The following is a 14,750-nucleotide window of genomic DNA, read 5'->3' as shown; positions in this document are numbered from 1 at the left end:
TCTGTGGAGTATTAGAGATAATTAGTATAACTGTTATTTTATATTAAAATAAATATCTGTAGCCTATGTGGCAGCTAGGTTATTTGTAGCCTCTGTGACGGCTAGGGTTAGTTAAGATAAGCTTGCTGTGCAAGCCTTCCAACCTCCAAGGTCTCTATATAAAGAGAACCTCTCTGCTGTATTTGATACGTTAAATTAATAGAAAATAATTTTCATTCCTTTTCTTTTCACCCTATTAGGGTTTCTAATATGGTATCAAGAGCTTAGAACAGACGCATATGGCGTCAGATCCTCCATCACCGCCGCCGGCGGCACCGCCGTCGCCACCAAAGTCGACGCACGTTGCAACCCTAATCTCTACGCACGTTGCAACCCCAATCTCTATTTTCGCTCCTTCTCCAATGAATAATTCTCTGCTCTCAATTGCAGAAAAACTTACCGATTCCAACTACCTGATTTGGAAGCAACAGGTTGACCCTGTCATCACTTCGCATCGCTTGCGAAAATTTCTTGTTGATCCAGAAATTCCGGTCAAGTTTTTGACTGACACAGATGTAGCCCTTGGAAATTTCTCTCATGCGTTTCTTGCTTGGGAACAGCAAGATGCACATCTTCTCACATGCCTTCAATCCACACTCTCTCGTGAAGTCTTGACTCAGATCATTGGATGCAAACAGTCACATGAGTTGTGGGAACGCTTGCACACTGGTTTCTTCACCCGCACGGAAGCCAAGTCTCGTCAATTGAGAACAGAGTTGCGCAATTTAACCCTAGGGTCGCTGAATATTGCAGAGTATCTTCAGAAAATCAAATCAATTGCAGATTCCTTGAGTGCAATTGGAGATCCTGTTTCTTACAAGGAGCATGTTGATGTTATCCTTGAGGGTCTTCCTAGTGAGTATGAATCACTGGTTAACCTAGTCTCCATGAATAGCAAATTTCAGAGCCTTTCGGTTCAAGAAATTGGAGCTTTGCTTCTTGCTCAAGAAGCATGCGTGGATAAGACCAAGAGAACAGTAGCTGCTGAATTCACCGTCAATGTTGTAGCTGCATCATCTTCTCCATTGAATTCAGGATCGCAGAATCAGGTACCTACTTCAGAATCTACTCATGGACCACAGAATCAATGGAATGAAGGTGATTATGGTGGCAGAGGTAATCGTGGAGGCCGTGGTCGTGGCGGCAGAGGCCGTGGAAGAGGCTATGTGCAATGTCAGGTTTGTTTCAAAACTGGACATACAGCTGCAGTGTGTTATCATAGGTTCAATCAGCACTATGCTCCACAACCTCCATCACAGAACTATGGTAATGGTGCTTCTCAGTTCCCTGCCAATCACTCTTCTCAAACGGGACCTCCAAGCATGAATATTCTCACCACTCCGGCCTATCAGCAGTTTGCTAACCCATACTTTAACCAAGGTTGTTCACCTATGTCTCCTCTGCAGTATTAGGGACAGATGCAGCCTCAATTTCCTGCTCCTCCGTTTCCATCACAACCTCTGTTTCAAGGACAACCTCATTATCCAATATCTGCACCACTACTGCCTACACCTCCTCGCTCTCAGCAATTTTCAGCACCATCCACAGTGTCAGTTCCAGGGCAGAACCAGCCTTTCTATCAGGCACATCTAACTTCTGGTCCCTCTTCACACAAGACAGGGTATAACGCTCAGGGGTTTCAGCTGCACCAAGCATCAACACCTGCTTCATCCTCCAACTCATACTGGTATCCAGATTCCGGTGCAACACATCATGTCACCCCTTGTGAGCAAAACATTCAGCAGGTTCAACCTTTTGCGGGACCAGACCATGTCTTCGTAGGCAATGGACAAGGTTTGAACATTTCTTCTTATGGTTCATCTTGGTTTAATTCTCCATTCAATCCTCATATCTCTTTTGTTCTTAAGAATCTAATGCATGTTCCTATGATCACAAAGAACCTTCTTAGTGTCAGTAAATTATGTCGGGATAACAAAGTCTTTTTTGAGTTTCATGAGAATTTTTGTGTTGTCAAATCCCAGGGTTCTAGTGCAGTGTTGCTGTATGGCTCAGTTGGACCTGAAGGCCTCTACCATTTTCCATCTCTCCTTGCTGCAAAGTCCATCATTTCCAATCTTCCTCAAGCAGTGTCTTTAAATAATATCTCCTCTTGTAACACTGTTTCTTTTAATACTTGGCACTCTAGGCTAGGCCATCCAAGTACTCCTGTAATGAAGCAAATACTACAATCTTGTAATATTGAAATGCCTAATAAAACAGCCTTGGATTTTTGTTCAGCTTGTGTTGTTGGTAAATCACATCGCTTACATTCACTTTCCTCTACAACTGTTTACACCAAGCCCTTGGAATTAATTTTCAGTGATTTATGGGGGCCAGCGCCCTTTGTTTCTTCAGGTGGCTATAGGTATTATGTGTCCTTTGTTGATGCTTATAGTCGTTACACCTGGATATATTTGTTGAAAGCCAAATCAGAAACCATAACCATTTTTCAGCAATTTAAAAAGCATGTAGAATTGCAGTTTGGCACTTCTATTCTTGCTGTTCAGTCTGATTGGGGAGGTGAATTTCGACCCCTCTCCAAGTTTCTCACTGACCAGGGCATTAGGCACAGAGTTGCTTGCCCACACACGCATCACCAGAATGGTGTTGTTGAGAGAAAACATAGACATATAGTTGAGTTGGGTCTAACTCTTCTCTCTCAAGCTTCTTTGCCCTACCCATTCTGGGATCAAGCTTTTCTTACCTCAGTTTACCTCATAAATAGGTTACCAACTTCTTCACTTGAGTTTCAGGTACCCTTTTTCAAGCTGTACAAAACTTCACCAGATTACAAATTCTTACATGTTTTTGGCTGCTCCTGTTACCCACACCTTCGACCTTTCAATACAAACAAGTTAGAATTTAGGTCTCAAGATTGTGTTTTCTTAGGATACTCTACTATGCACAAGGGGTATAAGTGTCTTACATCTGAAGGAAAGATAATCATTTCTAAGGATGTTGTTTTCCATGAGACAAGCTTTCCTTATCCTAGGCTTTTTCCCACAGCTTCTTCGGTCTCACCTACTGATCAAAGTCTCATACCTTCCTCTATTCCTATTATTCCTTCACTAGTGCCACCACAGGTCACTAATGATTTCTCCACTCCACCACCTCATGTTGTTTCTAGTCGACTCAATGATCCCATAGTTCCTCCAGAAAATCATATACCTATACCTGCAACTGAGAGCATTTTCTCACAGCCTCATTCTCCACTCCATGAGTCTCAAACTGTTCCTCAATCTGAGTCTGAGTCAGTTTCACCTGCACAAACTGCAACTTCACCCTTACCAAATTCTGCAGTTCATCAATCGCCTCCTGTCCCTAATACACATCCTATGTTCAAGAATGGAATTTTTAAACCAAGGTTGAATCCTACATTGTTACTAACTACTGCTGAACCCAGTACTGCCAAACAGGCTTTGCAGGATCCAGGTTGGACATCAGCTATGCATGAAGAAATATCTGCACTGCATCAGAATGGTACCTGGACTTTAGTACCCTTACCTCTTAACAGAGTTCCTATTGGTTGTAAGTGGGTGTTTAAGGTTAAACAAAACCCCGATAGCTCGGTTCAGAAGCTAAAGGCAAGACTGGTTGCAAAAGGATTTCATCAGCAGTTTGGATTTGACTACAAGGAAACCTTCTCCCCTGTTGTGAAACCTGTCACAATAAGAGTAATATTGACTCTGGCTGTCACAAATCACTGGTGCGTTCAACAACTTGATATCAACAATGCCTTCCTTAATGGCACTCTGGAAGAGGAAGTGTATATGACACAACCCCCAGGTTTTGAGAGAAATGATAAGACCTTAGTTTGCAAGTTAAACAAGGCTCTTTATGGACTGAAACAAGCCCCACGAGCTTGGTATGAGAGGTTAAGATCAACATTCTTGCAGTTTGGATTTGTTTCAAGCAAGTGTGATCCCTCACTTTTTGTTTACACCTCTTCCACAACCACAATGTATGCTCTTGTGTATGTGGATGACATTATTATCACAGGTCCTTCAGCTTCTTTAGTTAAACTCTTTGTTTCAAAGTTGAAAGATGTTTTTGCCTTGAAAGATCTAGGACAACTTGACTACTTCTTGGGAATTGAAGTCAAACATCTGGCAGATCATTCCATTCTTCTCTCCCAAAGGAAATACATTCGAGACCTGCTTGAAAAATCCAAAATGGCGGATTGCAGTCCAATTTCTTCCCCAATGGTTGCCGGATTGAAGCTTACCCGTGATGGGGACTCTGTTAAGTTCAAACGCATCATAACGTTTTTAAAATCTTATTTTGATCATAACAATTTTATAAATAGAAGGCTCATTTAAAATTCATTCACTAACAATATCTTTTATTTCAGGAGAACATTGCCATATGAAATAGGCTACAACGTTCTATCACTTACCAAGAAGGATTTTGTGACTATCGTACCATCTGACCGTTTAATGACACATCACTAGTCAGATTTGCCAAGCAATATTTTGAGCGCCAAAGAATCAATTTGATTTCAAGCAATTGTCCCACATTCATATCTAATGACAATAGTTCGAATCTTGTTCAAGTTGAATCAGATGAAGACAAGCTTGCTTTAGCAAAAGGCACGCTGACCAACGAGGAAAAAGGACAAGCCGTCAACTTCAAATTGCCAAATTGTCTCATATCTGAAAAGTAGCCCAAAGTCTACCACCACCTACTAGCTGACAAACATCACCTTTTGAGCTAAAGGATAGACTTGCTTCAGAAGTAACATTTAATGAAGCCACCAACCAAGCCTTTGAATCAACGGTCTGATCTCACCTTACAACGGCTATCTCAACGGTTGGAAATAATCTCACAACGGCTACAACACTAGCAAGCGAGTATTTAAGCCACTCTTGAAGATCTGAAGATAGAACGATTAACTCTGAGAATTCAAACATTCAAGCATTCATTTCAAACTTCTCAACAGCATTCAAAGCTAAAGCAGAAATTCCCAAGTGTCAAACACAAGCCATAAATTCTGCCAAGTGAAAGAGAGAAACCTCGTACCTTAAAAGAGTCATATCTTTTATTCTCTTCTCACTTTTGTAGTAACTCTGAAGTGATCTCAATAGTCAAATCTGAATCCAAACACTTAGATTTCCAGTGCCATAAAGTCTCTACCCTCACTCTTGAAAGAAGAGAAACCTTGTAGAGTGTAATAAATCTTTGAGAGATTTAGGAGAAGTCCTGTACAGTACTTATCGGAGGAGTCCTGCAGAATACTTGGAGAAGTCCGTGATAATACTTGGAGAAGTCCTGGCTAATACTTGTATTAGAGAAGTCCTTGATACTTGCTAGTGAAAATCTTGGTGGTGGCCAAGTATTGGACGTAGCCCAATCGTTTAGGGTGAACCAGTATAAATCTCTGTGTGCTGATCGTTCTGTCCTTTCATTCATTTCCGCTGCACTAAACAGTTTGTGAAAAGTTATACTTGAACGTTTTTCTTAAGAACTAATATTCTTTTCATAAAACTAAGTCTTAAAAAGCAATTTTCAAGAACACAATTCAAACCCCCCTTTCTTGTGTTACTTTATTGCATCTCAGACTCTCCTTTTAGGGACCCTACACTTTATCACTCCACAGTAGGGGCATTGTAGTATATTACTATTACAAGACCAGAACTCAGCTTCTCTATTAATAAGGTATGCCAATTCATGTCAAATCTCAAGAAATGTCATTGGTTGGCTGTCAAACGTATTCTGAGGTATCTTCAAGGAAGTCAGCATTTTGGCCTTCATCTCAAACCTGCTCCACGCAGTGTTCCCTTGTCCTTAATGGGTTTTTGTGATGCCGATTGGGCAACTGACTCAAATGATCGCAAATCTACTTCAGGTGCTTGTATTTTTCTCGGACCAAACCTCATTACGTGGTGGTCACGCAAGCAAACAGTGGTTGCTCGCAGCAGCTGCGAAGCTGAATATAGGAGTCTTCCTCAGGCCACACCAGATTTATTGTGGATTCAGTCCCTTCTCCAAGAACTCAAGGTCACTGCCACTACACCTACTCTGTTGTGTGATAACCTAAGTGCAGTTATGCTCTCGCACAATCCGGTCCAACACTCCAGGACTAAGCATATGGAGTTAGATCTGTTTTTTGTTCGTGAAAAGGTCATTGCACAACAACTACATGTGCAGCATATTCCTGCAACAGACCAACTTGCTGATGTTCACACCAAACCCCTCAGTTCAGCTTTATTCAAAGATTTGAGAGCCAAACTGACCGTGACAGATCTGCACAGTTCAGTTTGTGGGGGGAGTATTAGAGATAATTAGTATAACTGTTATTTTATATTAAAATAAATATATGTAGCCTATGTGGCAGCTAGGTTATTTGTAGCCTCTGTGACGGCTAGGGTTAGTTAAGATAAGCTAGCTGTGCAAGCCTTCCAGCCTCCAAGGTCTCTATATAAAGAGAACCTCTCTGCTATATTTGATACGTTAAATTAATAGAAAATAATTTTCATTCCTTTTCTTTTCACCCTATTAGGGTTTCTAATATGGAGGAATCAACTATGGTGATGACTCGTGCTTCTACTATGGGTGATGGCGAGGGCAACTCAGAGAGTGAGGAGCTTCGGGTTCGCGTGGAGGTGAACGAGGCTAGGACCAAGCAGGTTGAAGACGCAATTGCAGAGACTGCAGTTCGAGCTAGGAGGATTGAGGATACACTTCACGCAGTGCTCACTAGGTTGGGAATCGCAACCCTAGATGAGGTAGGGACGCGTGATATGCGATCTGAAACTGTCTTGGAGTCCAATTTGGATCGTGACAGAACAGGGAGCAAGTGGCGGAAGCTGGAAATTCTGGTGTTTGGCGGTGATGATGCGTTTGGCTGGGTACAAAAACTGGAGAGATACTTCCAATTGAGGGAAGTTACTGAAGAAGAAAAGATGCAAGCAAACTTGCTTGCTCTGGAGGGGAAAGCACTGAGTTGGTTTCAGTGGTGGGAAAGGTGCAATCCTTGGCCTTCGTGGGAAGCATTCAAAGTGGCTGTAGTGAGGAGGTTTCAACCTGCCATGATGCAAAATCCTTTTGAGTTACTACTGTCTTTGAAACAATCTGACACTGTAGAAGTCTTTGTAGAGGAATTTGAGAAATATGTGGGGGCTCTAAGAGAGATAGATCAAGAGTTTGCCAAGGGAATCTTCTTGAATGGCTTGAAGGAGGAGGTTCGTGTAGAGGTAAAACTTTATGAATTAAATACCTTAACTTCAGTAATTCAAAAAGCTTTAATGATAGAACAGAAGAATCTGGTTTTACAAAAAGCTACTCCCAATCCTAGCAATAGAGGGAGTGAATATTATAGGAATAATTATTTTAAGGCTTAAATACTCTGGAGGTCCCTGAAATTGTCTATCGTACGAAAATAAGTCCCTGAAATTTTTTTTTCCGATTCCGAATCCCTGTAAAATGTTTTTTAATCAAAATAAGTCCCTACCCGTGTTTCCAGCCTGTGTGGCACAATTTTTGCTGAGTCATTTATTCCACGTGGCTTTTCTAATTTTTTTTAAATACACATGGATTAAAAAAATAAAATTAAACATTTAAATTTAAAATTAAAATTAAAATCTTTTTAGGGATTTAGGGTTAATTAGATTTAGGGTTAATTAGGTTAATAAGATTTTAATTTTAAATTATACATTTTAATTTAAAATTTAAATATTTTTAGTGATTTAGGGTTAATTAGATTTAGGGTTAATTAGGTTAATAATATTTTAATTTTAAATTTTAAAATTAAAAATTAAAATTAAAACATTTTTAGGGATTTATGATTAATTAGATTTATGGTTAATTAGGTTAACAAGATTTTAATTTTAACTGTTTAATTTTATTTTTTAATCCATGTGTATTTAAAAAAAATAGAAAAGTCACGTGGAATAAATGAATCAGCAAAAATTGTGCCACATAGACTGGAAACACGAGTAGGGACTTATTCTGATTAAAATTTTTTTGACAGGGATTCGAAATCGGAAAAAAAATTTCAGGGACTTATTTTCGTACAGCAGACAATTTCAGGGACCTCCAGAGTATTTAAACCTTCTTTTAATAAGGTTGTGACTGTTGAATCAAAGTCGTTGGGAGATAAGAAAACAGAAACTGGTTCTGGAAGTAGTGCTAAAACTGCTATTGTTGTTCCTGCTGTGAGAAGTGGAGTAGGGGTGCACATGGGTCGGGTCAACCCAATAAATCCATCCAACCCAATCTGATCCAATGGTAAAAATGCGGGTTGGATTGGGTCAATGGGTCCACCGGATGGATTTTATTACGATCCAATCATCTTTGGATCGGATATCGGATTCCATAATAATCCATCCAATCCAACCCGAAATTCAATCATGTAATAATAATATATTATTTAATATATATTTTTAATAATTTTAATTTTTTACCTAACCTACTAATAGGGTATGTAATTTATGGAGACTTGGATCCTATTATTTGAGTGATTTTTAGGAGACCTTGAGACTAATTTGTTTGTAATTACTTGTCATATTTAAAATCTTGAAATACTTGTTTAGTTACGTGTTGTTGTATAGATGTGTGTAGACGATAATTATTAACTTATGATGTAATCGCATGTTAGAGACTTGAAGTACTTGTTTCTTAATATTTTTCAATATTTCAAATTTATTTTTATTTTAATATAGCGATCCAATCAATCCATCCAAACCAACCCGAAGATTGTCGGATTGGGTTGGTTCGGATTCGTAGGTGAAAATTCACAAAATCCAACCCAACCGAACCCAAACAGTTATAATCGGTTCGGGTCCTAATTATCTTGAAAATCCATCCAACCCAACCTATGTGCAGCCCTAAAGTGGAGATTATAGGCAGTTGTCTAGTGCAGAAATGAAAGAAAAAAGGGAAAAAGGCTATGTTTCAGGTGTGATGAGCCTTTCAGTAGGGAATATAGATGCAAGAATAAGCATCTAAGAATGGTGATTATGGAGGAAGAAGAAGAAGAGGAATTGGCAGTTCCTGGAGAAGAAGACAAAAGTATGAATTCCTTGCAATTATCACTTCATTCCATGGCTGGTTTCACTTCTGCAAAGTCTTGGAAGGTGAGGGGATTCATCAATGGCTAGGAAGTAGTAATCCTCATAGATTGTGGAGCTTCCCACAATTTTGTTTCACATGAATTAGTGGCCTCTCTGCAACTGCACATTACCCCTACAGCAAGATATACTGTGGAAGTGGTGGATGGATACAAGGTAAGATGTCAAGGCAAGTGTGAGGGGTTGATGGTGGACATTCAAGGGATTCAGTTCCAGCAGGAATATTACTTGTTTGGGTTACAAGGCATTGATTTGGTGCTAGGCCTTGAATGGTTGGCCAGTTTAGGAGAAGTAAAAGCTGACTTTGGAAAGCTGAAATTGTCTATTAAACAGGGAGATGAATGGAAGTTAATTACTAGAGATCCTGCTCTCACTAAAAGTCAAATTAGTGTTGGGTCCTTCATGAATTTACTGAAGGAAGAAGGAGAGGGTTGGCTGCTGCATGTGACAGCTGGACCAAGTCCAGCTAGGGAGGAAGTGGAAATTTTTCCAGAATTGAGTGCAGCTTTGGGAGAATTTGATGAAGTATTCCAGGACATTCAGGGATTACCACCTTCAAGGAAGCATGATCATGCCATACATTTGAAGGTAGGAGCTGATATCCCTAATCTGAGACCTTACAAAATTCCACATTTCCAGAAATCTGAGGTAGAAAAGATGGTTCAGGAGATGTTACATTCAAGAATTATTAGGCCTAGCATAAGTCCTTTTGCTAGTCCTATCATTTTGGTTAAAAAGAAAGATAAGGTAACTATCCCCAACAAATTTCCTATACCTGTTATAGAAGAACTTTTGGATGAAATAGGTGGAGCTACTATTTACTCTAAACTGGACCTTAAATCTGGTTATCACCAAATCAAAATGAGGGATGAGGATGTGGCTAAGACAGCTTTTAGAACTCATGAGGGTCATTATGAGTTCTTGGTCATGCCTTTTGGGCTCACCAATGCTCCTTCCACTTTCCAAGCCTTGATGAATGACATTCTCAAGCCATTTTTGAGGAGGTTTGTTCTAGTCTTCTTTGATGACATTTTGGTCTATAGTAAGGACCAAGAAGCTCATGTTTCTCATCTCAAGCAAGTGTTGGCTACACTTCAGCTCCATTCTCTTAAGGTGAATAAAAAGATATGTACTTTCGGCCAGACCAGTCTTGAGTATTTAGGGCACATTATTTCAGGACAGGGGGTAGCGACTGATGAGAAGAAAGTAGAAGCAATGCAACTCTGGCCAATCCCCACAGAAATCAAGGGATTGAGGGGTTTCCTAGGGTTGACAGGCTACTACAGGAGATTTGTCAAAGATTATGGAAAAATAGCTAAACCCTTAACAGATTTGACCAAAAAAGATGCATTTGTATGGTCAGCAGAAGCTACAGCCTCTTTTCAAGCTCTCAAGCAGGCTATGGTTCAATTACCATTATTGGCAGTCCCAAATTTTGATAAAACCTTTGTAGTTGAGACGGATGCATCCAGTAAGGGGATTGTGGCAGTCCTCATGCAAGAGGGAAAGCCTTTGGCATATTGGAGTAAGGGTCTTTCTCCTAGATCCCAACTTAAATCTGTGTATGAGAGGGAATTGATGGCCCTAGTTCAAGCTGTCCAGAGATGGAAACACTACCTTTTGGGCAGACATTTCATCATAAAGACTGATCAAAGAAGCCTCAAGTTTTTGCAAGACCAGAGGTTATATAATGAAGAGCAATTTAAGTGGGCAGTTAAGCTCATAGGGCTGGATTTTGAGATCCAATATAAGCCAGGAGTTGACAATAAAGTGGCTGATGCTTTATCTGGAAGGGACATGTATTCTTCTATTTCTATGGTCCAAACAGATGAGGCTGAGGAATGGGCTCAAGAAGCTGATAGAGATCCCACTTTACAGAAGATTAAGCAGGATTTATTGCTCAATTCTTCTTCACATCCTGGTTATGAGCTGAAACAAGGCATCTTGAGATATAAGGGCAGGTTAGTCCTTTCTCCTCAGTCCAATAAGATCCCAGTCATCATGGCTGAATGTCATGCCACAGTATCTGGGGGACATTCTGGTATCTTTAGGACTTATAAAAGGATTGCTAGTTTCTTATTTTGGCCTGGCATGAGAGGTGATATTCAGAAGTTTGTGGCTGCTTGTGAAATTTGTCAAAGAAGCAAGTACCAAGCTTTGTCTCCAGCTGGTTTGTTAGAACCTCTCCTTATTCCTTCCCAAGTATGGCAGGATATCTCTATGGATTTTGTGGGAGGGTTACCAAGAGTTAAAGGGAAAGACACAGTGCTAGTGGTGGACAGGTTGACTAAGTATGCTCATTTCCTTTCTTTGGGGCACCCCTATTCTGCCAAAGATGTGGCTATGCTTTTCATCCATGAAGTGGTTAAACTGCATGGTTTTCCAGCTACCATAATTTCTGACAGAGACCCTCTTTTCTTAAGTAATTTCTGGAAAGAATTATTCAAATTATTTGGCACTCTACTGAAGATGAGCACCTCTTACCATCCTCAAACTGATGGTCAAACAGAGGTGCTGAATAGATGTCTTGAAACCTATTTGAGGTGTTATGTTGGACCAACACCTAGGAAGTGGCTGGAGGGTTTGCATTGGGCAGAATATTGGTACAATACCAATTTTCAAGTTTCTGCTGGCATGACACCCTTTAAGGCTCTATATGGCAGAGATCCACCTATTTTGGTGAAGGGTTGTGTGGAACTAACCAATCTCTTGATTTGTCTCAGTTGCTACAGCAAAGAGATGTATTGTTATCCCAATTGCAGCAGAATTTGCTTAAAGCTCAGGCTTCCATGAGGACTCAAGCTGATAAGCATAGGAGGGATGTTGAGTATGTGGTTGGTGATTGGGTATATCTCAAACTTCATCCCTATAAGATGAAGTCTATGGCTACTAGGACCTATCCTAAGCTTTCTGCAAGGTTTTATGGTCCTTTCCAGATTGTGGCTAAAGTAGGCCAGGTTGCTTATAAGTTGGACCTGCCTCCTACTGCTCGCATACATCCTGTTTTTCATGTTTCTGTCCTCAAAAAGGCTGTTGCTCAGAGCCACACTCCTCAACCTCTTCTTGATACCTTGACTGAGGATTTTTGCTTGGAGGTGGAACCCGCTGACTTGCTTGATTGGAGGCAGAATGCTCAGGGTCAATTGGAAGTGTTGCTGTCTTGGAAGAACTTACCAGCTCATGAGAATTCGTGGGAATTAGCCACTGCCATTATGTCTCACTTTCCTGATTTTCCCCTTGAGGACAAGGTGGTTCTTTTAGGGGGGGTATTGTTAGGATCAAGGGTAGACCTATTGTCTCGCAAGTCTATGTTAGGAGACAAAATAAGGATTAGTTAGTCCATGTTTAGGACTGACTTAGAATAAATACTTTCTTAAAGGACTAGTTTGTAATATAGCAAACTAGGATATAAATAGCTTTACTGTTAGTGAGAAGTGAGTTTTTGGAAACAGTTGAGTCTTGAACTGAATTGAGGAATTTAGTTAGCTAGAGAGAGAAAGTGGTTTCTCTTCCAAACTGTATCCAAGCTTGTTCTTCAAGAAATCCAAATTCTTCTCTGTTCTCAATTGCATTTTCCTTCTCTGTTCTTGATTTTTCCCCTGTAACACCCTCTAAACCCCGCATAATAATATATCATAAATCAGAGTAAAATGCATAACACAGAGGGTGTCACACTTATTCTCCAGAAACATAAATCAAAACACCTGTCATGCTCATAATAAATATATAAATTTTCCAACTTTAATGTCGCAACATCATATGCATAGCACAGCGGATTTATTTCAACTCCAAAATTTAACATAAAGAGAGTTCATAGGTAACTCTTAACATCAAGGTACAAAACTAAACGTTTCCCGGTGTTACATAACAGAGCATGACTCCCCTAACTAAACCGTAAATGAAAGACTAGCTCCTCCAACTAACCCTCGCGAGAAGCTCCACTATCTTCGGTACCTGAGCGATGTCGCATAGAACATCATTCCAACAGAAGGGTGAGAACTCATATCATATGGATAAGCATAATAATAAATAATGTAAAAGCTTATCTATGCCCCACATAAATTACTCACATTCACTAACAAATAATAAATTATGTAATTTTAACATAATTAATCAAGTTCACAGCTATGGCAAATACTCCATAAATTATAGCTCAATTAGAACATATATAATAGTCTCTAATTACCACCACATCAAATCTCTCCAAAAATATCACCATAACACATATGACTCAAGTGAGACCCGTGCAAATGCCTTTGGTACCAAAGTTGTTATCCTTAGCGGTATCACCGCGTCCACTCCAGACAGATAACCACCAATAAAGCCCTCGCTCTAGGCTTCAAAACCACTCCAGTTTTGGGACAAGTCACTAGCCTCCACGAGAACTAGCAAACATTGCCTCTTGACAACTATGCAGTGTATTGTGCAAAACTCAACTAACATATGCATATTCAGACCATCTCCAAGTCCTAATTATTTTAGCATATTCATCACCAGTTGCACAAAACACATATTACATGTTATCAATTATACAACTTGCAATCACAACAACTTAGCATCTCAAACATAACATCAATTCAGAAACAACATCATATAATGATTATTAAAAATAGATGTAAATTAAATATAATTCATATATAACAGGTTCTGCAACTATTTCCTAAAGACTGGATTTCTCTCTAAATTTTCCCAAAAACTCGCGACATGCTCATGCTCGCCATCTCGCGACATCTCACTGCACAACTCGCCATGTCGCGACATCTCACGACATCTCCCTACGCAACTCGCCATGTCGCGACATCTCACGACATCTCCCTACGCAACTCGCCATGTCGCGACATCTCACGACATCTCCCTACGCAACTCGCCATGTCGCGACATCTTGCGACATCTTCCTGCGCAACTCGCCATGTGCGCGCACCACACATCTAATGAACTATTAAACAGATGTAAATTATCAAATATACTCAGAAAAATCTAATATTTTTATCATGGTTCCGTATACACGTTTTGTAAACCTCTATAAATTTTCAAGTCACAATTCAAAGTACAAAAATCAGGAAAAATCGTACACTAACCGCAGTTCGTAAGAAACTGGACAGCTTAACCTATACTCACTAAAATACACATAACTCGAGCTACAGACGTCGGAATGACGTGAAACCAGTGGCAAAAGTTTCGTAACAGAAAAACCTACAACTTTTATGAAGACTACTTCTTCAAATTCGGCCACTAACATAGCACGAAAAAGGGTACAAGAGAACGTAAATTTCTGCGCATCATGCAAGCCTATCATCTACCCCCAAAATCATCTAAAAACCAAACCCTAACTATTTCAATTTGGGAATTTTTGCAACCTAGGGTTCCTAAATCATGCTTTCTATCATTATCCACTATCATACCAATCTATAAAACATGAATTCAAACCCTTACCTCTTGTAGATCAGTTCTAAGTTTTCTCCTCTTTTCTCCTCTCCTTCTCTGCTTTCACGTGTTTCTTGTTCTGCTTCTCTTCTAATACTTATTTTTTTTCTTTTTTTCTTTCTATTTCACTCCTAACCCTTAAATAGCCATACAATGAGCCCCACTCTCAATTACTCACACTAAACCCTAAAACCTTATTTATCTATATCACATAATCAC

This window comes from Lotus japonicus, chromosome 6, assembly GCF_012489685.1.
Source record: "Lotus japonicus ecotype B-129 chromosome 6, LjGifu_v1.2".
Lineage (NCBI taxonomy): Eukaryota > Viridiplantae > Streptophyta > Magnoliopsida > Fabales > Fabaceae > Lotus > Lotus japonicus.
The sequence above is the reverse complement of the archived record's forward strand: the minus strand, read 5'-3'. Positions refer to the sequence as shown.